The sequence below is a fragment of the Pipra filicauda genome, unplaced genomic scaffold (assembly GCF_003945595.2).
Source record: "Pipra filicauda isolate LSUMZ 115617 unplaced genomic scaffold, ASM394559v2 scaffold176_size3548034_pilon, whole genome shotgun sequence".
Lineage (NCBI taxonomy): Eukaryota > Metazoa > Chordata > Aves > Passeriformes > Pipridae > Pipra > Pipra filicauda.
Window position 1 is genome coordinate 3378531 of NW_024104283.1, and position 22966 is coordinate 3401496.

The 22966-nt window shown below is 40.5% G+C and overlaps 1 protein-coding gene across 5 annotated transcripts in view; it reads right to left on the reverse strand.

The window, feature by feature from the left end:
- FYN (FYN proto-oncogene, Src family tyrosine kinase) overlaps nt 1-22966 on the reverse strand; it is a 143685-nt gene that overhangs the window by 67323 nt on the left and 53396 nt on the right. For 4 of the 5 annotated variants that reach the window (XM_027742126.2, XM_027742125.2, XM_027742124.2 and 1 more), the window contains exon 2: nt 15670-15740. The exons of the other annotated variant lie outside the window; for it this stretch is intronic. The gene's annotated coding sequence lies outside the window, so the exon portion shown is untranslated. The remainder of the gene's footprint in view (nt 1-15669; nt 15741-22966) is intronic. 5 annotated transcript variants of the gene reach the window in all.

Genomic DNA, 22966 nt, shown 5'->3' on the forward strand with positions numbered 1-22966 from the left:
CCTGGTTTGAGCAGAGGGTTGGAGTAGATGATCCCCAGAGGCCCTTTCTAACCCCAGCAATATGTGATTCTGCCAGGTCATACGCAGACCTGCTGCACTTACAAAAATCCTCCTCTCACTCCTTTTAGAAGACAGAGACAAATGCAACAATTCAGTAAGTTAACAAAAGCATGTATACATTTTGCAGGGAAAAGATGTGGTTCAAATTCCTGCTTTTTTAGATCCTGTGCTCTAATTCAAGTGGTAAAGCTAAGAGATGGGATGCAAGAAAAAACAAACAACTGCTTGGTAAACTGTGGTTTAGCACAGACAGGTAGCACTAGGTGGAAATTCAGTGCACACTCTTTACACTACAGCAACTTCTTGCACAGTTAATGCACCCTATGCACAAGGTAACATACTCCACATACAGAGGACAGAAAATGAAGTAGTCAGGTGGTGTAAATTTACACTAGGCTTTACTGATAGCAATCTCCTAGAGCAACACGCCCTTAGCTCTGTTAACAGTCATGGGCCAGATTTGAGATATTTTACTGAGAGACCTGAAAGACATTTTGACACAGCTGCTAATGCATGCAAGTGCTTTGTCTATCTTGGTTGCCATCCTCATCCACAGTACTGGAATGCACCAGTCTTGCAGCAACCAGTGGATTGTGTCCTTGGTCTGGGGACTTGCAAGACCCATGTCCCAAGTCCTTGTTCTGCTCATGAACTACCTCTTGAAATAAGTTACTTGCTGTTGTTCTTGGTTTTCCCCCTGTTCTGACCTGAGTCACTGTACAACGCACTCTCTTCTCAGTCTGTGTGAGCAGTCCTGCCATGGCCTCCCATCAACCCCTGTGGGAGACTTGAAGCCTGCTCTGGCCACAGAGCAGCAATAAGAGTTCCTACACCCTCAGAGCTGACACTGGTTTTTCAGACACCTGGCAGTCCAAAGAACACAAGCACCTACTGTTCTCATGCACCTATTTCCCCTCCAAAGCCAAAAGCATCCAAACTGATTAGTTTTGCAGCACAAAATGGAATGGCAACGCCATTGTGTGTCAGCCTGAACTCCCCTTCACCTTTAATCTCGCTCCTTAGAGCAGCAGTACAAAGCTCCAGCTCAGAGACCTAGAGTAAAGGTAATCTGGTCTGGCTTTAGATCCAGACTTCCCCCAAGTCTGAGCCCACTCAGTGTCAGTCTCTAGCGATCCTCAAGTCGTAAGAGGAACAAGGTTGCTTGATTGGACCCTGATGCCTTTAACATTGGTTACTTAAAACTGTTGTGCCAAAGAGGTAAGTGGAGGGACCTGAATAACTCAGAAAGTTCTCAAAAACTATATAAGTGAAAATAGATTTTAGGCATCCTAGGAAGAGTAAGTTTCTCTCTACCGAGGTATCCATAGCACACTTAATCCATAATTTGTATTGTAGCTTGTTAAAATAGTGAGATTTATTATTCCTGTCACGTGTCCTTTCTGAACACTCTGGGAGGGTGTGGGAGAGGGAAGACAGAAAATTAGTTATCAGTCACCACTTACCAAGAACAGATTAAGCATTCAAAAGTTATACATTCATGTATAAATGACTCAAGGGAGTTTCATTTATTTCTTTTCTCCTAGCTTATATTTTTTGCCTCCTATCCTGTAGCCCTTCTTCCCCTTGCTCTTGGACACAACCTGCCGGCAGCGGACAAGTTGGAGAGTAGCAAACTATTCTGGATTTTCATCATGAGAATTCATTTGGATTCTCTTTCCCAGACCTCAGAGCATGCCTGATTCCTGGGAGCAGAACAGAGAACAAGAATAATCTTTAGCAATGTGATAAAAATCACTCTCTCACACAGACAACTCGAGAGGGATTTCAACAGAGCTGTTCTGCCAAGCACCTGATAGCAAAATCTGAAACTGTTGCCAACCCACACCTTCCTGCTCACAGACACAGCTAACTCAGTCCCTCCCCAGCACTCCCTCTTGTCTACCTGGAACTAAAATGTAAGTCACCACTGAGCATACCGTCTCACCAAAATGAGAGGCCACTATTTCCATAACAGTCACAGCATTGCCACTTTACAAGTGGAGGCACCTCATCTCTCTCTTTTTTTTTTCTTTTGTTAAATTAAAAAAAATAGTAAGGAAAAGCACATTAAACTATCAGATTGGAGAGATGGGATAGGAGGACAGGACACATGGAGATTTGATGGCTTTGGTGCAATCTAATCCACCAAGGAGCTGGCAGGTGAGCTGAGCAGCTGGGAAGGGAGGGGAGGGGGGGCAGCAGGAGATGCGGGAAGGGCTAGCAACTTGCTCTCCCAATGCCAGAGTGCCAGCTGGCAGCTACATGTTGCTGGTTGCGTGTGGGCTGTGAGTATAACTGAGGAGATGAGCCTTCAGGAGAGAAGCTGTCTGATAAATCATTAATGAATGAAAATATGAAGTAATCTGTCTGCCTGGGAGGCGGAATCGTCTAATGATGAGGATGATGGACTAGGAAGCCGGAGATGAGGTTCCTATTTCACCCACAAGACTGCGGGCACACCACCTCCTTCTGCTGTGCACAAGAAGATACATCCGCTTCCTTGCATTGCAGGGCTGTTCTCTTAAATTCAGCACAGGAATTCCATGATCTAGGAGATGAAATTTACAGCATCCTTTGTGAAAACTGCACCCCCAGCTTTGTTTCTGTCGCAGGCAGCACACAAAGAACCAATATTCCTTCTCAGAGACAGCCTTCACTAAACTAGATTTTTTTCAAAGCCATAACAAAACCTACTACAACCTTTCACCAGCGCAAGTAGCATTTAATTTTAAATTGATTAACTACATACACAGTACTAATTACCCACGGGTTCTTTGGGGTTTTTTTAGCAATCAGACTGTTGTTTGGAATCATAAGGGTATGTCTCTGTGTGAACGGGGATGCTCTGCTTTCACTGTGCTCTCTGAGACAAAGAGGAAAACGCTTGAGAAATGATGTTGAAAGGTGCATTTGTGTTTATGGGGATAGCTCCAGGGGCACCATACACAGGCAGTCAGAAAACGATGAGGACGTCAAGGGAAAGGGCAGGAGGTTAGCACAGCTTCTTTTGCACAAAGACCTAGCAGAATGTGTCATACTGCACAAAATCAATACGGACCTTTCATGAAAAAGTAATTGTCAGTTTTGTACAGTTCTCAGGCTTATTTGGAAAGATGCTCACAAAGGTGATTCTTGATTTGTGTGAAATCTTTAACTGCTCTCTTTTCTTTGTCTTAAAATCCCTGAACATTCAGGGGTATTGTTTTAAAATAGTATTATTCTAAAATAAACACATTCCAGGGTATTATTTTAAAATTAATACCTAAGACAGACAGGGCACAAATCAACGTGAATCTGTCTAATGTTGGCACACTTGTGGGGTAAGAGATACAACTGCTTAATCATTCAATGTACTTAAAACATGATTTTTCAGAGAGAACAATGCACAGACTGTAGCAGAAACCATAAACAGAAGACACATATGGCCATGACAGAGACTATGTTTACAGAAACTTAACCAAGCACCTTAGCAGATCTGTGGTGTTTAACTATATACCTATTTGTGGCACTACAGTCCAGTTTAATTATTCTGCCAAACACCCCTGAGCCACAACAAGTTTATTACAGTTTACCAAAGGACTTGCTCAAGCAATTTTACAAGGAAATTGCATGTGTCTAATCTAATTGCTAAGAAAGAGCTAAAATTACATTAGTCTCGAAAAGACCAAGAAAGAAACAGGAAGCTCCAAAAGGTTCAAGAGGTTCCTGTAAATCACAGTGTTAGAGGTTTGAGGACAAGTTCCCTGGAGAGGCTCCCAGTCATGGTCAGACACTGTTTTTCACCCAGAACACAACACAGGTGAGATGACTTACAGCACATAAAAGTATGATTTCTCACATACTTAAGCCTTCTACTGGTTTCTGAATACATTTACATAATCAGTGGGGTTTTTAAGTTATCCACTGAAGAGGTAATACAGATTTAAATGATCTGGAGTGTCAGTTTCTGCTATTTGCATACTTTAGCAGTCTTTGCAAAAGATTTAACTGGGCTCCACTGAAGAATCCTATTTTTCAAGTCTTTGTTTAATCCTAAGATAAGCAACACCTATAAAATTTAACAAATGGACTGGGATGGCTTAGATGTTTCCAGACCCTTACAGGATAACAGCATGCAACATCAGAAGGAATTGCTTCTGTAAATTACAGAAAGCGTAATTGGAGGTTGCTGGACATGTTAAACTACTGTCAAACTTGTTAGCACAGTAAATATGCTGAATAACCACAGAAGTACCTTTGGAGAGTCACTTGCTAATTTATATCTTGCCAAACTGACCAAGAAGAGATTTCTGACATCACCAACAGTTATGTCATGTCATGTCACCACATGACACTTTGCATGAACTGCCATGATTTCAACTGACCTATTGTTTTCCTTGTGTGTTCTGGGTTTAAAGAAAAAAAAAAGGAGAAAAAAAAGCAGCTCCCTTCACACTCCTCCACTCCACTGACACAAATAAGCCTAGGGCAGATGACCTGGACTCAAACTGGTTAAACACAAGAAAGGGCAAATTGAGAGCAGACAAAGCAAGCTCCAAGGGGATTTCTCTTCGACTTTCACAGTTTTCTGGTGCTTCAACCAACCCTGACTTGCAGAGCATATTAAATTTTCTGCTCTCACTGTCCACTATCATTAGAGAACTGTCCATCAAAGAACAGATTTCTATCAGAGCTGGTTATAAACCTGAAGAAAATATACAACTAATTGCCAGCTGTGCCTAGGGTGTTTTCTTCCTCCACCATGGAACTGGAAAAAGGTTTTATATTTTTTGTTGTGCTTTTACCTTTTTCTTTTTTTTTTTTTCCTGGTCTTAAATAATTAAGGAAAGCTCTTGTCTGGATGACAAGTAGAAGCATCTCCAACCCAGAGGAGCCTAAAGCTACACCATAAAGCTCCTGGAACAAATCCCAGACATAAGAAATCCAAAAAAAGAGCATAGGAAGACATTGACTATATTCATGGGTAGCTTCAAAACCAGGAGAAATATTCTGGGAAAAAAATACCACGAGAATTGCTGGTTACAGTGGAAGCAAAGCAATCTCAATAACTTGACAGCAGCACTCTTATAGCTCCTGCTGAAGCAGGATGGTGGCCTGGAATTGTACTGGTCTCTCGTAGTACTGAGGACGAGGTCTTTTAGAGAAGAGGAAGTGTTTAAAAGTGGTGGCTTAGGAATTTTTTGTTTCTTTAATCAGAAGCACAACTAGGGAAATATTTAATATAGTGATTGAAACTTTTGATATTAAATAACAGAAATATTTCATACAGCAATTAGAAGTCCTGCACAACACACATGACTTTCAATGATGTGTCAAATATATTCCTCAAAGAAAAAACATGATTTTCTTTTGATTTTTGGAAAATTAATGGTGCTATAAAAGGGGTCTTGCAACAATACAGTAGCAGGTCTGTGTTTCCCACAAAATTTAAAATTCAGGTCTCACATACATTCACCCAAATCACAGATGCAGAAAAGCATAAAAGCAGATGTAAGTTAGGGGACCTAAGCTGGATGGGAAAAGCAAAGTACCAAAACCAATGTGAGTGTGAGGTCTTTGCAAAGACTACTGGCTGTGCACAGCAAGCAGCTCTAGTGCTTTGGTCTCCCTGTCTGGAAACAGAGCTCCTTCCTCAGAGATATGCCCAACATCCATCCACTTTTTGAAATGTTTTCAAGCTGGACTGCTTTCTGCCTACTATGCAATACATAGACCCTTTGCACACTGTTGTAAGAGATATTAGATGAAGGGTGCTACATCTTTTGCTGAGCATAAGCCACATGAAAGTACTCAGAGCAAGACAGGAGGACCACAGTTACGTGCAAGATTTACTATTGCTGATAGCAGTCAATGCCATATTCCATGTGCATGACCAGACAAGTTTCTCCAAGTAACTGTTTCTGGATAACACCTACACCACATGGAAGGCACATGCTGCACTAACACAGAAATTATGAATACTTTAGTATCAACATGTAAGAATTCTGTTTTACACTAGCAATGCAGCTTATGTGTTCAGCATGTTCTTACTTCTTTGGGATGAGCAAAAGGCTGCTGCAAACAGCGCTGTAAGTCAACACAAGCTTTCCTTCTGCTTTGTCAGCTTTGATGGATGCTCTCTCTCTGTGTCATCTGAAACACTTGGTTTATAAACTGTTTAATCGAAAAAAGAAAATGAAGACATATACGGTAATTTGCAACTGTGCATGCTAATCCTCCAACATCATCTAATGACACAGAGGAAAGCTAGTGGTTAGACTCAAACTAAGCCTCCCTGTGTAATTACAGTCAGTTAGAGGGTAAAACTCAAGAGAAAAGATATTTAAAAAAGCAAATGGAATGATCTTGGGTTACTGCAAAGACATTTATCAATTTTATATATTTTATTTTATTTACCACATATCAAAATGGTCATGAAGTATATCTTAAAAATAGGACTGTGGACATTCCATTGCCTTCTCAGCCAAAAAATGTGCCACTTCACTCATATCCAAATTTGTTTTCCTGTGTTTTGACACATTTGGCATAATCACCATGGTAGAAAACAATGAAAAGTCTACAGCATCTATCAGCTGTCAGTCTCTATGCTTTCTATATGTTTACGCATGTATTTTGAGATATCCTGCTCTATAGATAGAGAAGAATTTCATGTAATGGATCTTTCATCTGCTCTGTCTGACAAGAATAAAGACATGTAGTGGCCTAAATATTTCTCATCAAAGGATGTAAACAGAAAGAAATATGGGGAAAAGGAGATTATGTTTGATAGTAAATGGCATGCAGAGAGAGATTAATGTCCTTATATTGAGGAATTAGCACAGGGGGAAAACATAGACAAAAACTCTTAAGTGTCACGCACAAGCAACAAATATCATAGCAAAATGAGGACTTTCCTAGACTGATGATTCAATCCAATTAAAGCTAACCACACTCAGCACCCATCACAGCAACAGATGCTGGTGCACTGATATAACCACTAGCTTTAAGCATACTGTATTATAATTTGGTGTAGGTTCCCACTGAAAAAAAAGACAAACCTCTAACTTTTGCTAAGTAGCAAAAGAGGACAAGAGGCAACCTAAAATCTGTTTCCACAGTGTGCAGTTGAAGTTTCTTTCACATAGAATCTTTTTTCTATCTAGCATCTTCACTGCATGAATGGGAACGTTTGTTAACCTAAGGAACCAAAGTAGTTAACATTTTAGATCCCATTTAAGATTCATGCCTGATTTAACTGATAATTTTACAAAGAATCTAAACCATTTAATGCTATTTTTATTTTTATCCTTCTGTCTGTAAAGTCACTTGCTTTAGTTATCATGGTTTTGCACAAAATAAAATACAAGGTAAGAAATGCAATCTGATTAAATAAAAGCACAAAACTTATGTCAGTAAATCAATGCTGTCTGAAATCACAGAACTGCAGAATCCCACAGAATCAATTATATTAGAAAAGACCTCTGAGATCATCGAGTCCAATCTATGACCGAAGACCACCATGTCAATTAGACCACGGCACTAAGTGCCATGTCCAGTCTTTCCTTAAACACCTAGGAGGTAGTGACTCCACTACCTCCCTGGGCAGCTCATTCCAACATCTAATCACCCTTCCTGTGAAGAATTTCTTCCTAATGTTCAACCTAAATATCCCCTGGTGCAGCTTAAGACTATATCCTCTCGGTCTGTCACTAGTTGTCCGGGAGAAGAGGCCAACCCTCACCTGGCTACATCCTCCTATCAGGTAGTTGTAGAGAGTGGTAAGGTCACCCCTGAGCCTCCTTTTCTTCAGGCTAAACAACCCCAGCTCCCTCAGCTGCTCCTCATATTGCATGTGTTCCAGACCTTATCATCACTATCATCAAGCTCCATACAGTCTAAAGACTCCCGAATATACAGAGCCAGACCACCACGTCTCCTTCCTTGCCTGTCCCTTCAGAAGAGCTTGTAGCCATCCATTGCAGCACTCCAGTCATGCAAACCATTCCAACCACATTTCCACGATGGTGGCTATGTCATAGCTATCCTGAAAGGTTGTTGTTGATTCAATATCATCTTGTATGACTAGAAAGGCAGGATTCTCAGCACTCAGCACAGCACTCAAAACCCTAGCAGAATGAGATAGTAGATTTTATATTTCTCACTACTACTGTTGCATGACATGATCGAGGATGCACACAATATTCAAGGTTTTTCAAGCTCCTGCCAGAGGGAAAAATTCAAAGCAGACTTCTCCCTGTCTCATAACACTAAACAGGCTGGGCAGGAATGACATTTACACAGTTGAATCTTTTATTATTTTCTCTTCCTTAGAAACCATAGGAGCAATATGACTTGCTGTATTATATTCCTATAGGTGGGTAGGGAACAAGTATAAAGGTCACCAGGACAAAACACTATTTATGAGAAGGCTGTATAAATCTCTGTTAGCTCTGAGTTTTCAGAGCTAACATGAATAAAAACTTGTCATGAATTTAAGCTCGCTGGACATTTTCTAAAAATCACCATCAGCAATTTCCCTGATAACATGTCTTGGGAAGAGCTGACTCTTCCAGACCAGTGGAGGCTGTATGGGACCCCTTGGAGCCCACAAATGTTGTTTACCATTGCTAGCAGGGCAACTGCAGAACAATGCAGAGTGCTCCCTGACAGCTTTCCACCTCAGCTAATGGAGTGTAATGTCAAGCAGTAATCTTCCCCATCACTGAGCACTGGCCTTCAGGATCCACTCATCTTCATTTTTATCTTGGAATGGGCATTGTGATATAGCACTGCAGGCATTCTCAAGACATGCACGAACGCATGATCTTTACACTAGTTTCTGTTCTTGATTTTTCTGGATTGCATCCAAGGCTTTCTTTTATCTTTGAGCATAGCAAAGTGATAATATAAATAACTCAATGTCCAAAAATATTCAGCTTTGGTAATCTGCAATGAGATCTCTCCTCCTCTTCATGATCCTTTATATGCAGTTTCATTATGTTTGCGTCAGATGAGCATTTAAGTGAGAGGGAGACGTAATGAGAGATGAACTAGAGCAGTGTGCTTCTGCTGTGAGGTGGAAACAGACACTTACGCCTAGAGATCCATACCAAACTCTTGTTGAAGAGATCACTTGCCTATATGCAAAGTATTTAGTGCTCAACATAAAGCTTCACAAATAGCACAGAGAAATCTCCTAAATAAATCCCATAATAATTAAATCCCGATTCCACAGCATCCTGTATCACACATGCATGCATTCTGTCCTCTTAGTTTCAGCAACCTCTGCTGAACTTGGCAGATAAAATAATCTCCCAAATGACTGTAACTCTAAAATCTATTAAATCCATGAAGTATTGATGAGGCAGAATTAATGTTGAGAGAATTACTTGAACATCTCCCTCCCCCTATACTTCATAAAAGAAACTCTAGAAGTAAAGCACCACTGTGGCTGTACAACAAAGTACAGCACACTCAGGTCAGGAAAATCTACATCCCTACTCGTGCCTTAAACCCTGCCTATAGATCTATCTGTCACTATAACACCTATTCCTTCAGTAAGAGCAATATCCACAGAAATAGCTTTATCTGATGCCCAGAAATCATGCTCTGCTTTCTTTTTAATCCAAGATATGATCTGTGTCTTACACACAGCATACCAGGCTCTCTGTGCAGCACTCCTCACTCCCTGTGCTGCAGGGCTCATTAGCTGTGGGTTGAGTGAATTACCTACCAAGACCCTGTTGCTGCCTGATTATAAACTTGGCACAAACAGACCCAAGTTTGGCAATATTCTCCGTGCTGGATGTCTGTTGGGCGGGTTTTTTTCCCCCTTGCTTTGTTGCTGTTTTGGATTTTTGGCATGACGTCAGCCAAGATTTTTCAAGCTAATTCTGAAGCAAGGCATGGGAAAGTGGAGTGATTGTTCATGTGAAAAGCTTCTAGTTGCTCCCGGAACAGCTCAAGAGGTTTTGTGAGTTGGACCATAAACTTGCAAGGTGTCAAAGCAAAATCTTTGTGTTTTGATCTTTGCAGAAAATTGCCAAACAAGGCTAAGTTACTAACCTCTGAAAAAACTCCCCTCAATTGGCATGAGCTCACTAAGGAAGTGATGCTTCCCAGCAACTAAATTCCCACCTACAACACCCCAGGATCCTACTACCAGTTGGGTGGGACCTGCCTGCTCCAAGCTGCACTTATACTTTAACATTAAATGATCAGAGCTGGACATGAAACCAAGTGCAAGGCTGTTCCACATCTAATTCTGTACTTCTAAAGGGTTGGATAGCCCTGTAGGACATAAATGTTTGTATTCAGTTCTCTAGACAGAAGGGAGGGGAACATAAAGTATGAGAACATACCAGTGTGATGGAACAGGAGGTTTTGTATCGACTGCACCAATGCATATACAGAAAAGAGCAGTGTTGATATAACACTCCCTAAAGCAACATCTAAATTTTCAAACTTAATGTTTTTCTTTCAACAGAGCACTTAGAGGGCTTATTATCTAGATTTAAAACAACACAACCAATTTACCACTTGCTAAATCCTATCATGGATATTCAAGCTGCTGTAACGTGATCCGCTGCACACATCTCTACCATTGAGCCAGCTAAAACAGGTGAGAGGTACAGCTCTGCTCCACCTGATGTCTTAACTGTTCTTCCCTATTGCTTCTCCAGTGGCTAAAGCAAGAGATATCCACATAGATGGCCCGTGGACTAACACTCTTTTGCCGAGCAATTCCAACAATTGGATCACCTCGAACTCAGGGGAAAAAAAAAAAAAAAAAGCTCTAATAAATGAATTACCAGTGAAAGGTAGGAAAAGACTTGGGAAAATTACAGAGACTTAGACACAAAGATCTTTTCTGCAGGAGGCTGGAACATAATCTCCCTGTGTAGGGTTATCTGATTTAATAAACTGAACACAAGTATAACAATGCTTCACAGAGAGCAGACTAAATCCAGTCTGGTTGGGACTGGACACATGCAGTTCTGGGCAGGGGACAAACTGCATTTCTTAGAAATCTTATGGACCAGATTTAACATTTACTATACTCAGCAGTACCAACATGCACATCTTCCGCACAGACTAGACTGGAAGAAAAGAAATAGACTAAAATGGAAGGAATCACAAGCATTGCATAGCAAATCTTGGTAAGCCCCAAATATATTAAAATGTTCAAGCACTCTGCACACTTTCCTTCCTAGGGGGGAAGACAGTCTTCAGCTCATAGGAAGACATAATGATGGTAGGCAACAGAAGCACTCTATGAGGCACATCAGTGCCCAAGTTAATGATTCTGGAAAACTAAAAGCTATTAAAATAGGACCAAAATACACCAGGTCAGCCCTAATTACAGAGAATGGCTAATGATTCTGGCAACGTCTCTTGCGTGTATGGCAGAGTACAGGTAATAAAGCAAAAGTTACAGCAGGTTATTTTTGCAGTGAGAGAACATATTCCAAGTTCTTTGCAGATACTACATAGTTGCTCTATAATACTTTTTGTCAGAAACCTAAAAAGTGTGAAGAATTACCAAGAGAAATTCAATAGCATTTCTGGTAGGCATCAGAGATATAAATAATTGTACCATACAAATTGAACACCCAGGAATGCACAAGGCATCACTATCCTTCTAAAGGCAAAAAAATTTAAGATGTGTAAAGATGCTGAAAATCTGTTTTTATATAATTTCTTAAAATCAAAGCAGTCATTATCTTCTTTTTTTTTTTTGTTTGCTTAAAATAGAGAAGAAAAACCTGACTGTTCTTAATGGGAAAAAACACCAAAACAAAATAGCAGATGAGTGTCTTAGCAGCTGAAATCTGAATTTTCCATGATATATCTGAGCAACTAGAAATAGCTGAAGTCATTGTTTAAGATGTGCAGTTGCTTCTAATCTGCAGAGAAGCGTGCAAATAGAAGCATAGCATCTCAGATTTCAGCTGAAACATCAAAAAGCCCTGAACTTGCAGGGAGGTATCCCTGCCTAAATTCAGAGGGCAAAGAGCCGTGCATTTCCAGGCCCCAAGATATACATTGAGCTTCAAGGCCTGTGTTTGAAACATTCACAGCTCTCCCAGGAAGAGGAAACTATAGGAAATGGACGAGTGCACAGTGCCACACCTGGCACAGGAAGATGGTCAAGTTTTCTGTACAGCAGTCCCTCTATTCACTTCACAGCTTTATCCTCCTCTGATCTTGATGGCTGTAACCAACTACAGGGTTTAGATAGACAGGGACAGAACACCAAATTGTACAGCATAAGTCACACTTAGAAATATAAAAAGCTGTTACAATAGGCAAGAGTTTCAAGGGGAGCGCGGACTGGCAAAGAGCAGTCTGACTAGGGAGAAAAAATAAAACACGGACCACCCCAAGGTTTTCTGTCCTACATCAGTCATGCTTCTTGTTACTCCTTGCAGTTGCATAAGTATTTGATGTGGAGGGTGGCCATTCTGTGACTGCCTGCCGTGTGCTATGGTCAGTGCAAGACTTACAGTGCCATGTGAATATCTGCTCTGAAATCTACAATGCTGCTTTAGAGAAATCTCATCAAATGAGGGGTCTTCTCACACTGTCATCAGCTTAGCTGAGGGAGTTTTAAATTCAGCCAAGATTCCCCTCCCAGCATTCAAGTATACTTCTCTAATCAGTTCCTAAATCCATTACGAATTTTTGATCTAGAGGTTGCATGACCTTTTCTAGGACTTTGATACAAGACAAATAAATAACTGCTGAGCCTCTGAGCTCAGCTGCTATGTCAAGATAAATTCAAAATGTTCTCTTGATGTCCAGTACTTCTTGGATTCAGTGGGTTAGGGACAGAGACTGGGCAAAATTGTTTCCTTGTTTCATATTTTTTGCAATTATTTTTAAACTCCCTGGGAATTTGGAATGCCACAGGCAACCATACAGTGGCATCAGAGATCCTTATAGATGAGGAAGTCAAGTTCTCATGATTATTCTACCTCAAAATAAAAGATTGAAAACAGTTTGAAGTGGGAAGAGTGAAAAGAACATCTGTGAAAAGAAACAAAATTTGCAGAGACTGTTTATGTACTATAATGGCTGTAGGAAAACAAATTCTAGAGCAAAATCCTGAAGCATGGAGTGGTACAAACCCAGCTCCAGACTGGCTTGAAGAAATTCCAGGATGTTTACAATCCAGCAGTGAGAAGTGCCTCTTTTCATTGATTTATATCTCTAAGCAAGTCAGGAAAGCAGGTAGTTTTCAGGAGCATCAGTTTGTCAGCTAACCTTCTTCCAAATTTCAAGATTCAACCGTCAAGCAGCTCTGCTCTTCAAGTCTGAACTTCATCTATAGGTTGAGAAACATCATCCAAGCAGAACCTTTGTGAACCAGATAGTGTTTTTTTCCCCACTAGCAAGTTTACTGCATCTGTGTGGCACCACATCTCCTTGGAGCCACAAGAAGGAACTTTCCTGATTTTGAGGCCTTCCTCAAGACTTCTCTCTCAGAGGCAGAGAAGATTCAAAGTTTGCACTGCTCAACAGTGAACAACAACAAGCAGCAACAAGGAAGCACTTTTTTCACTCTGAAGACAGGGAAGTTTCCCAGGGGGGCTGTAGAGTTTCCAGCCAGCTGAATTTTGAAAATCAAGGCCCTGAGCAACCTGACCTAACAGGACTGGTTTCAAGTGGTGGTTTGACAAGATGACAGTTTGTTCCCATTTCTTGGCAGTTTGTTCCAACTAGAATTGTTCTATGATTCTAAGAAACATGCTTTTTCTGTCTCTTTCCTCTTGCTGTTCTTGGCTATGCTCTTTCATTAAGGTCAGCCACGGAGACTAAGCTGGTCTTAGCTGACGCATCTTTGAAGGGTAGTTAGAACACGACCATCTGACTGAGGTCTGCTGATAAACTTTTTTCCTTGGTGTTACAGGCATCACTATTTCTGAATTATGGCTCTCCTTCACCTGTGAGCACCATAGCTTTGTCACACCCCACACAAAGATCAGTTGATCTGTAAGGACACTGGACAACTTTTAGGATGAAACTATCATTACTACCACCAAAAAGAAAACTAGAAATAGATCCTATCCTCTTCTGTAGTAATCAAAGTCACCACAAAATCTTGTGGGCTAATGAACTCATGCTCTGGCCTGGGGCTCATCTTTGGCCCTACAACTAAATTATAAATAATTTTTCTTTGTATTTCTCAGTATATGGATATAGGTGCAAACTTACAACATGAACAATTGTCAGAAAAGCTGACATGAAGAGAGAAAACTGTTTAAAAGAATGAGCTGCAGTAGGGTTTAGCCAGGTACAATTGTTCAGGACTTTTCATCTGCTTGGCCAGTTTCTTTGTAAAATTCTGATCTTGACTATCTTATCTTTTCTTACCTTATCTTATCCCTAAGAGTATAAATTTTACAGAAGGACACTTAAACATCTGTTAGTTAATCCAGATCTTTCTGTATGACGTAACATCTAGGGTTTTTTAAATGGCAGAAAGGAACAAGTGTTCTCACAGAGCAAGTCTTTGATTTTTAGCTTTCTACCCTGCAGGCTATCCAATTCTGAAGTCTTCTGCCAGTGGAGAATAAGCCAGTTTTCATCTGCAATCTGCACGTTCTGCCTGAACTGGACTGACACCAGTCCAATACTGTGCTTGGCCAAAGGAAAGGAGGGACAGAGTCTTCTGCTGGCATGTTTTTTTCCCAAGGGTAATGGTGATTGATTGGTACTAGCCAGAACTGTATATATTGATGGTTTTCTAGAGGGAAAAGCAAGATGAGCCTACAAACTGCTTCAGATCTGCTGCCTTTTTTTTGCAGCTTGAAAGAATTTTCTCTGAATTACTTCCCTCTAGTTGGGGCATGTCACTAATTACCTCCTGTTCTTCTCTGTCTCCTTCTATGAGAGCAGTGCAGCTCAGCAGCACAGACACGTCACCCATGATGTGCCATATTTCCACAGCAATGTAGGACTGGAAGCCTGTTGGAAGCTGATGCCTCTGGAAGTGTTGCATACAATACAGCCAGACAAGCAGCAAAGCTTGTCACATGGTATGTAAAGGAGGAATAGAAAAGTGGTATAGTATACAGGAGTATTAACTATCTTTAGCATCAACTATCTCTCAGACATAAGCAAACCATCTGAGTTCCATGTGGCAAGTATGCCAGTCAGACATCCTGGGAAGGGATGGAAAGATTTTAGAGTGATTGGACACCCCCACCACTTTGGGAAGTATGTACTCTCTCTGCATTACTTTTGCTCTTGATCTTCTGTAAAACTAGCATGCTTTTTTCTGTACCCTGTGTTTTTAAATTAGACCTTTTTATTCCTTCTACTCTAGGTTTTAGCTCAACCACTCTTCAACAGAATGGAACAGCTACAAACACAGGAGCAGATGCCACTGGAGCAAATGAAAACACATTCCTCGCCCTGAGGCCCAGCATGCTGTTCTCTGTCAATGCTTCTCATACTGCTAGTCTCCACACCAGGGGAAGACAAACACATATCAACTATATAATCAACTATATCTCTGTATTTCCTGTCAGGCTAAAAAAAAAATTAAAACTGAAAAAAGCTAAAACATAAAACTTTCTGAAGTTCTCATTGAAAACCAAAATTGATCAAGACAGCACCACTTACCAAAATTTCCCCCCCAAAGAGAGTAAGTTTACATTCACCACATTTCCTCAAAAATGGCTTGAAAACATACCCTGTAAAATAAGAGAGAAAGGAGAAGAAATAATTAGTGACTGGAACACCACAATTACGTTATGCTTTTTTCTCACTCTGCTAACATCTATCACCAACTTCCACTATTTTTCCTGTTTTAGGGAAGGAGGTAATTGGATTTGAACCTTCACAACTAATTATTTTCTACTGGTATTATGCAAAATATTAAAATAATTGCAGGACTCCCTCAGACTGCTCAGACACATCACTGTCACTGACATGATGGTTATTCAGACTTCAGGGAGACAAGGTCAACGACATGAAACGCGCAACAGCACACAGCAAGTGTGCCAATTATTTTAGATTCAACCCTAAAAAAAATGGTCAGCCCCATATCTCTTAGTGATTTTAACAAACTGGCTTTGAAATTTGATTCACGTAGGTTCTTGACAGCCTCCTTGTTTGAAAACTACACGAGAAAAAAAAAGGGGCTGTGCCACACTACATTTTTATACTGTATTAATTACTCGGCATTCTCTGGAAGAACAAAGAGGGAGAAGAAGGAAGTCAAAACAATATCCAGTTTGACACACACTAGGGCCTATTTGAAGAAGATAGAAAGCAAAAGTGACAAATGCCACCATTTCGCCAACCCCAAGTAAATTTCAAATGACAGCTATGCCTTATTTTTCCTTGAGGTAAAATCTTTGAAAGAAAAACTGGGGAAGCACAGACTAACAATGATGTTAAAACATTTAGTTTGTAAACTCCTAGAAGACGGAGGAGTAAGGATTCTGCTGGTGTCCACATTTGGGAATGGTAACTGTGTAGCAAATGGAGGATACACTTTTCAGTGCCCAGGTGTCCACACCAGTGAAGCCAGACTGAATTTGAACTGCTTTAAAGTCCCATTCTCCCCCAAGTACATGGCCGAACTTTCCACAAGGGAGGTATCTGTGAAATTACTGCTAGATGAGTAACTTTACAGCTATACACAGATGACTTGGAGCCCTGCATTACTGATCGTGAAAACCTGTTTCAGCTGCAGAAACAGCAAATCTTTGTGCCAGCACCTCTCCTGAAGGATGCTGTAAGCGTAAACAGGAAAGGAAAGGGGAATGGCTTCGTAGGTCAAATTTTTTCTACTGGTCATCTTTAAATGAGGAGGAGTTACGAAAAGACAATTTACATTCAGCAATAAACAAATGAATATTCCTCTAAAACACGGCAATTGGATCACATTGCTCTAAATCCTGATTAGCAAGCAGACATCTGATATCATAAAGCTGAGACTCCATTTGGGTGGAGGGTTCAGGTTCAAGGGAAAAAAAAAGAATCATTACAAATCAGAGGAGGCTGTTGAGAGAGGTTTTAGGAACACACTTTTTATCAGTAAAGTACAAACCAAAGCATCTTCTTCTCTGCTTGCTTTCTTTGTTTAGTGGTTGAGAAAAAACCCGAGCATTTCAAGGAATAAAGAGAAAAAATGAACACCCCTCCTCCCCCATCACTTTTTGTATATCTTGGCAGAATTTTTGAAAACACTGAAAAAAATTGGGTCTTAACTGCTTTGCTCAAACTGAGGGAAGGTGGTTATTATTCTAGTGCCATCCACTTCCCTCCCTAGCTTCCAGGCATTTGGCCTGGAAAGAAAAAATCAAGTTAAGAAACTCTACTTCTGCCTCCAAACTAATTGGATAACATCTGCATGCAGAAAAGTTAGAGGCTTAAGAAATGAGCCAGGTCCAAAACAATCCAACAGTATCTCGACTCCAGATTAGCTCATTATTTTCTTCTACACCAGGAGACTGATTTAATAATTTCCTCAGAGAAGTGACAAATAAGGCAAACTCTGTACTCCATGCTGCTGGTCCCATAAATACTTGAGACAGGGGCTGGCACCACTGCCAGAAGGGGCTGAACCCCTGACCAGCACTGGTGTGGAACTTCTGGATGCAGCCCCAGCAGTACTTCCTCTTTCCCTCACCCCTGCATAAATGCCTGTGCAGTGACCAGGACTGAAATCAACTGGGGGAATTCTTCAGTCTAGTTTGCAAATAAGTAAAAAAAAAAAAAACAACCCCCCAAAAAAAACCAACAACAACAACAAAAACATAAATAAAAAAAAAGAAAAGAAAAAAGAAGCCTATGCTGGTTCTAGGGTAAAAGGATGGAAGGGATGGAAACGATGACAGGTCCACTTATTTGGCTGTGGTGCTTGTTTCAACCTACAGTGGAGTTCCACTGTTACAGTACAGGATTGCAGGCAGCTACTTTAATACATGCCAAAGGAGTCTAGTCCAAGCCCTCCACTGAGACCATGTATGACAAAAACTAGCAAGGAGCGTCTAGTTAAATCTGAGGCAGAGACAAAATTTGCCATGCCTCTAGCCTTGAAAGATCTTCAGAATTTTGGGGGTAGAAAGTTTGAAAGTTTTCAGGGGATGTCTTTGGCTTTGGTACAACACATGCCCTGTCTCTTTGGCTACAATTGAGATGATAGGTTTGAAAGTGGAGCGGCAGTAAGGGAGAAGGGAAGAGAAACTCTTTGCTACATAATTAAGGGCAAGGGCTGGACATGGATTGCAGAGTAAACCAAAAATTATTCACTCTTTCTTTGTATTCAGCTGGGGGCCTGTACAGAACTCAGTTTTAGTCTTAATGATTTTCATTCTACCTAAGCATGTAGGAGGAATATTTTTTTTTTTTTTGAAGGCTCTGGATCATGTTACATATCTCCAAATTCGGACCAGTACTTTTCAGAAGAGCTTCGGAAAAGTACAGTTTTGGAAAGTACAGCATAGGAGATGAAAAATAAATTAATATAGGTTTCGAAGCACACCAATATAGGCTTCTTTTACAATTAGTATAATAAATAGAAGAGGTGACAAAAGGTTTGTCTGACCAGAATTACTAAAAAATGAAAGCTTGTCTTCCCAAGTTTCTGTGATTGGGAAAATGAAAATCTGGAAGCAGCCATGTGACTATTCAGTGAAAGGTGCCCTTCTTATGGATGTCTATTTTCACAAATAGTTGTTCTAACAGAGACATTTACCATAAACTATTTTGATTTGCTTTGGTTATGAAGAGCTGGTTATAAGTGTACAAAGGTATACCTTAATATCCAAGAGGTTGCTGGCACCAACTGAATGGCTTATAGTATATGTTTGGATTTATTTGTTACCACGGTCAGGGGAAGGAAGAGAAGTTGCAGGTGAAGGAAAATGCTAAAACAGAAAATCTTTTCTGAAAAAAAAAAACTCCCATTCTGCTTGTCAACTAAAATCAAATAAAAAATGAAGCTGTTTTAAAGTAGAAGCAATTGAATAGTAGTAGATTTAAGCAACATCAGCCTCCTATAAGAAGCTGGAATTGCTACCCATTCCAGTCCAAAACATTTATAACAGAGTCACGCCAAACTGTGACACACACATCACTGCCAATACAGAAGCAGTGTCCAAACGAAAGCTGCCCAAGCATCTCCTCCTAAATGGTAAGATACAGAAAATCCTTAGCATACCAACACACATGGAAAGTTGAGTTGAATCTCAGAGAGACTTGATTTGAAACGTTAAAGAAAAACAAAACACTCTTGGGAGGTAATCAGAGTTATCTGCTAGGAACAGCCTTTTCCTGTAGGCAGCAGGATCTTCAACAAATTGTCATCTTTCACCAAAAACACATATTCCCCTCCCAGTGTTACATATATACCAGCAGTGTATTTATGTAGCCTTGTATAAAAATTACTTTCTTTTTATGAAGAAAGAAGTATTTTGTGAAACAGAATGTGGCGACTAGCATAACTACATATCATTTGCGTGTTCAGTTTCATGACATTGCTTCATGAGACAACCTCTGCTTTGCCTCATCAACTTTCAGATATGTTTATGTCAGTTCACACTGGGATCAGAATTAAGTTTATTACTACTGGTTAAAAAGAAATCACTGACAGTAGACACAGTAATTCATTTTTGCTCAATTCTGCACTCCCAAAACCGTTTGCATGCACCAACTTCAAGGATCTTTGGATCAAGTGTACTGTGAAAAATCCTAGTGTGAACCCACAAAACTCCTGAGTTTAATTGAAGCAAAAAATTGTTCAGTGACAATTCACCCACCCTTTAAAACAGATATTAACATGTATGAAAGCATAAAAACAGTCACACAGAGTATTCCGGTCTGGTACATGTTGCAGCTCAAATGAGATTCATCCTGCTGGAGGAAGTGGCTGGTTGAAGTCATAAGTGGCCTTACATACTTTTCAAATGCTAGTAGATGCAATTTAGTTTATGATACTCAAACACAGAAAAATATCTACATAAACATCTGTCAATTTTATATTAGCGACATGCTTCTATTGTTGTTTTTTCAAACCTCAAGAAGAAGCAGGCATTCCTGGTGCTTGGGCTACTATTTTACTTGGCAAAAACTGGGAAGATCAAGTTTTTCATGCTGGAGAACAGTTTACATATGAACATGTCTGGATCAGCATGTGTAACTTGTAAATAAGCTGGATCCACTTCGTAAAGTGTTGACTGGTCTGCAGAGCAATAGCCTGTCTAATGCCATGCTTATGTTAGAATACATCATACTACATAGATTTTGGGCCATGAATTGGTCTAGAAGGTACTTTTCAGTATTAGGTTACCATGGCCCTATAACAGAGTCTTGAGTTACCCTTTTTAGACAGGTTGAGGACCCTGTTACCCAGGACACTGCTGACACCGGTGTTCGAACAAATGCATGGAGGTGTATGTGTTCAGTTTTTAATAGGGTGCATGTTTTCCACCTATTCCCACCACCTAAGATTTGTAATCTTACTAAAATCAAAACCAAACAATCCCCCTCAACCAACCAAAACCAAAAAAAGCCTTCTGAAAGCAACATTGAACAGAAGAAGAAAAACAATCTCCTGCATGCTGATTTTATATGGCCAGTTTATAAAGGAACTGCACATCTTAACTTACATAAAGTAATCTTTTACAGTGCAATGCCAGATTACATATAAAGACCCCTTATTCCGTGAACATCTGAAAGCTTTCTAACAATAAAACATTTAAGGTTTAAGGGAAGCTTATAGGTTTGCTCTTAGACAGAGACAAAAGCCTCCCTGTTGGTCTGAAACTACCCCTTTCTAAGTGATGGTCCCAGATAGCTGTCACACGATATGAAAAAGCCTGGTCATCAACAGGCTTGGGGAGAGAGCTGCGGGAGAGAGCCGAGGACAGAAAGAGGGAGCTTCCATCAAAATCAACTCTTGCAACAAGTCCAGGCATAACCCTGGAAAACAGCAAAGGAAAAAAGAAAGCAAACAGCAACACTATTAGAAGACTCATACTAAGACTAAACACTATTACTGTCCTCCCATGCAACAGTGCCCAAACTTGGAAGGAGGACGGTGGCTATGGGACAGGCACCCTGAATTATTTTTTCATGTGACAGTCACTGGATTTCTGAAAGAGTTACTTGAAAGCTTCATGCACATGCACGGTGTAAATAAGGATAACTAAGGTCCCTCTCTAAAAAGGAGTCCAAAAGTAGATTAGTAGTTTCAAAACTAGTAGTTTCAAGAATATTTGTCTGTACCATGAAACTCGTTGCTGTCCAAAAACACACCTTTCAACCTGCTGCTCTTTCTGCTTGGAGAAGAAGGAACTCAGATGCAAAGTCACTTTTGCAGTGGCAACAAATCTTAAGAAACAGGAAACTTGGGAGAAAAACACCAGGAAAATACAGAGGCTTTCCCTGAATGTTTTCTGCTTTTATAAAATGGAGTTATGAAGAGAAAGAAACCTACAAACTCTGTTAAAGATCATAAGCTGAACTGTGACAGTGTTTTTTCTGTGACACTTCAATTTCCTCGCACATTGGCTATATTGACTTATCTTTAACTGATATGCTGCTGTTAGCTGGTCCACACGTCCTGCAGCTGTCGAAGAGGGTTGCTTGCTGTCCTTCACCCTAGGACGCTTCCCTCCTACAGGCAGTGTAAGTCCCTTGATATTGACAGCTCGGTATTGGTGATATTAGTACCTTTTCTCCCTCTCAACTTTAAAGCTGGATAAACTAAACAAAATCTTCATTCACAGCTCCTTTACCAGGCTTCAACTTGCTTTGTAACACAGTAGAGAGCTGAAAGCATAAAGAAGCTAGGATCTGAAAACACGGCACTATCTAACCAAGCACTCCTGCATGGAAAGAGCCAATACAGGTAGAATGTGTGGATGTGTATAGAGAGGTAGCAGGGGCAAATGCAATGAATCAGAAGATGCCAACAGCATTAAGAAACCCTTGGTGGGACAGCTGGTGGTTGTGGTGAGCAAGTGGAACACAACACGGTGAGGGCACTGGTGACAGAAAGGCAATTGTGACAGCACTCACGGCCCATTCCTAAATCCCGTCTTTTTGTTCTGAGAAGAACCCACAATCTGTCGCATCTCAGGCCACTCACACTGCAGGGGAGAGAAGGAAGTGTGTAGCTCTGTGTGAGCTGAAAGCCAGAGTGTGTTCTGCACACCTCAGTCTCCCCGCCTGCCCCTGCGTCAGGTGGCTGTCGGCAATCACGAGGGCTGAGCAATCCATAGGGAAAGCTATTAGCAAGCTCAATACTGAGTATGCACTCAGACTGAAAATGTTACTCACATGTGACGAACATGTGATTGTACCAATGTACTTTAGTTCTCAAAATAGTAGGAAAATTACTTCATTAATTGCAGGAAGAGTGCTTGCATTCCTCTTTGCAAAAAAATGAGAAGTACTATGCCCCAAACAATTTTTTAAAAAATAAATGAATGGAGCCCATAGTCCTAAAAATAGACTGAACTCTCCAACCCTCTGAGCTGGCTCCTAGAGATGCTGCTGGGCATCCCTGGGGCTGAGAGAGAGCACAAGCAGATAGTGAGGCAGGGAGGTGGTGGTTAGAGCCAGCGCTGTGTCCTTCTCCTGCACCCACAGCCTGCATATCCTTACCTGCCCCATACCCCAGTGGCATCAGTGAAACACTTTTATGGCTAGAAATAAGCATTCACATTATTCTGAAAGTTAAAAAAGACAGCAAAGGGAAAAAAAGCATGCATAATGTAAGGTTTCAGAAGCTTCTATTTTACTAATTGATTTTGCAGTGTCTCTCAAAGAAGAAAACATTTTTTTCTGAAGATACATGATTGGCCTGGAAGTAGAACCTTTAGCAGAAACTGGCTAAACAGCATATTTACAAACCTTCTGGAGAGGCAGTAAAGGCCATTTAGAAGTGCAATTACATTACAAG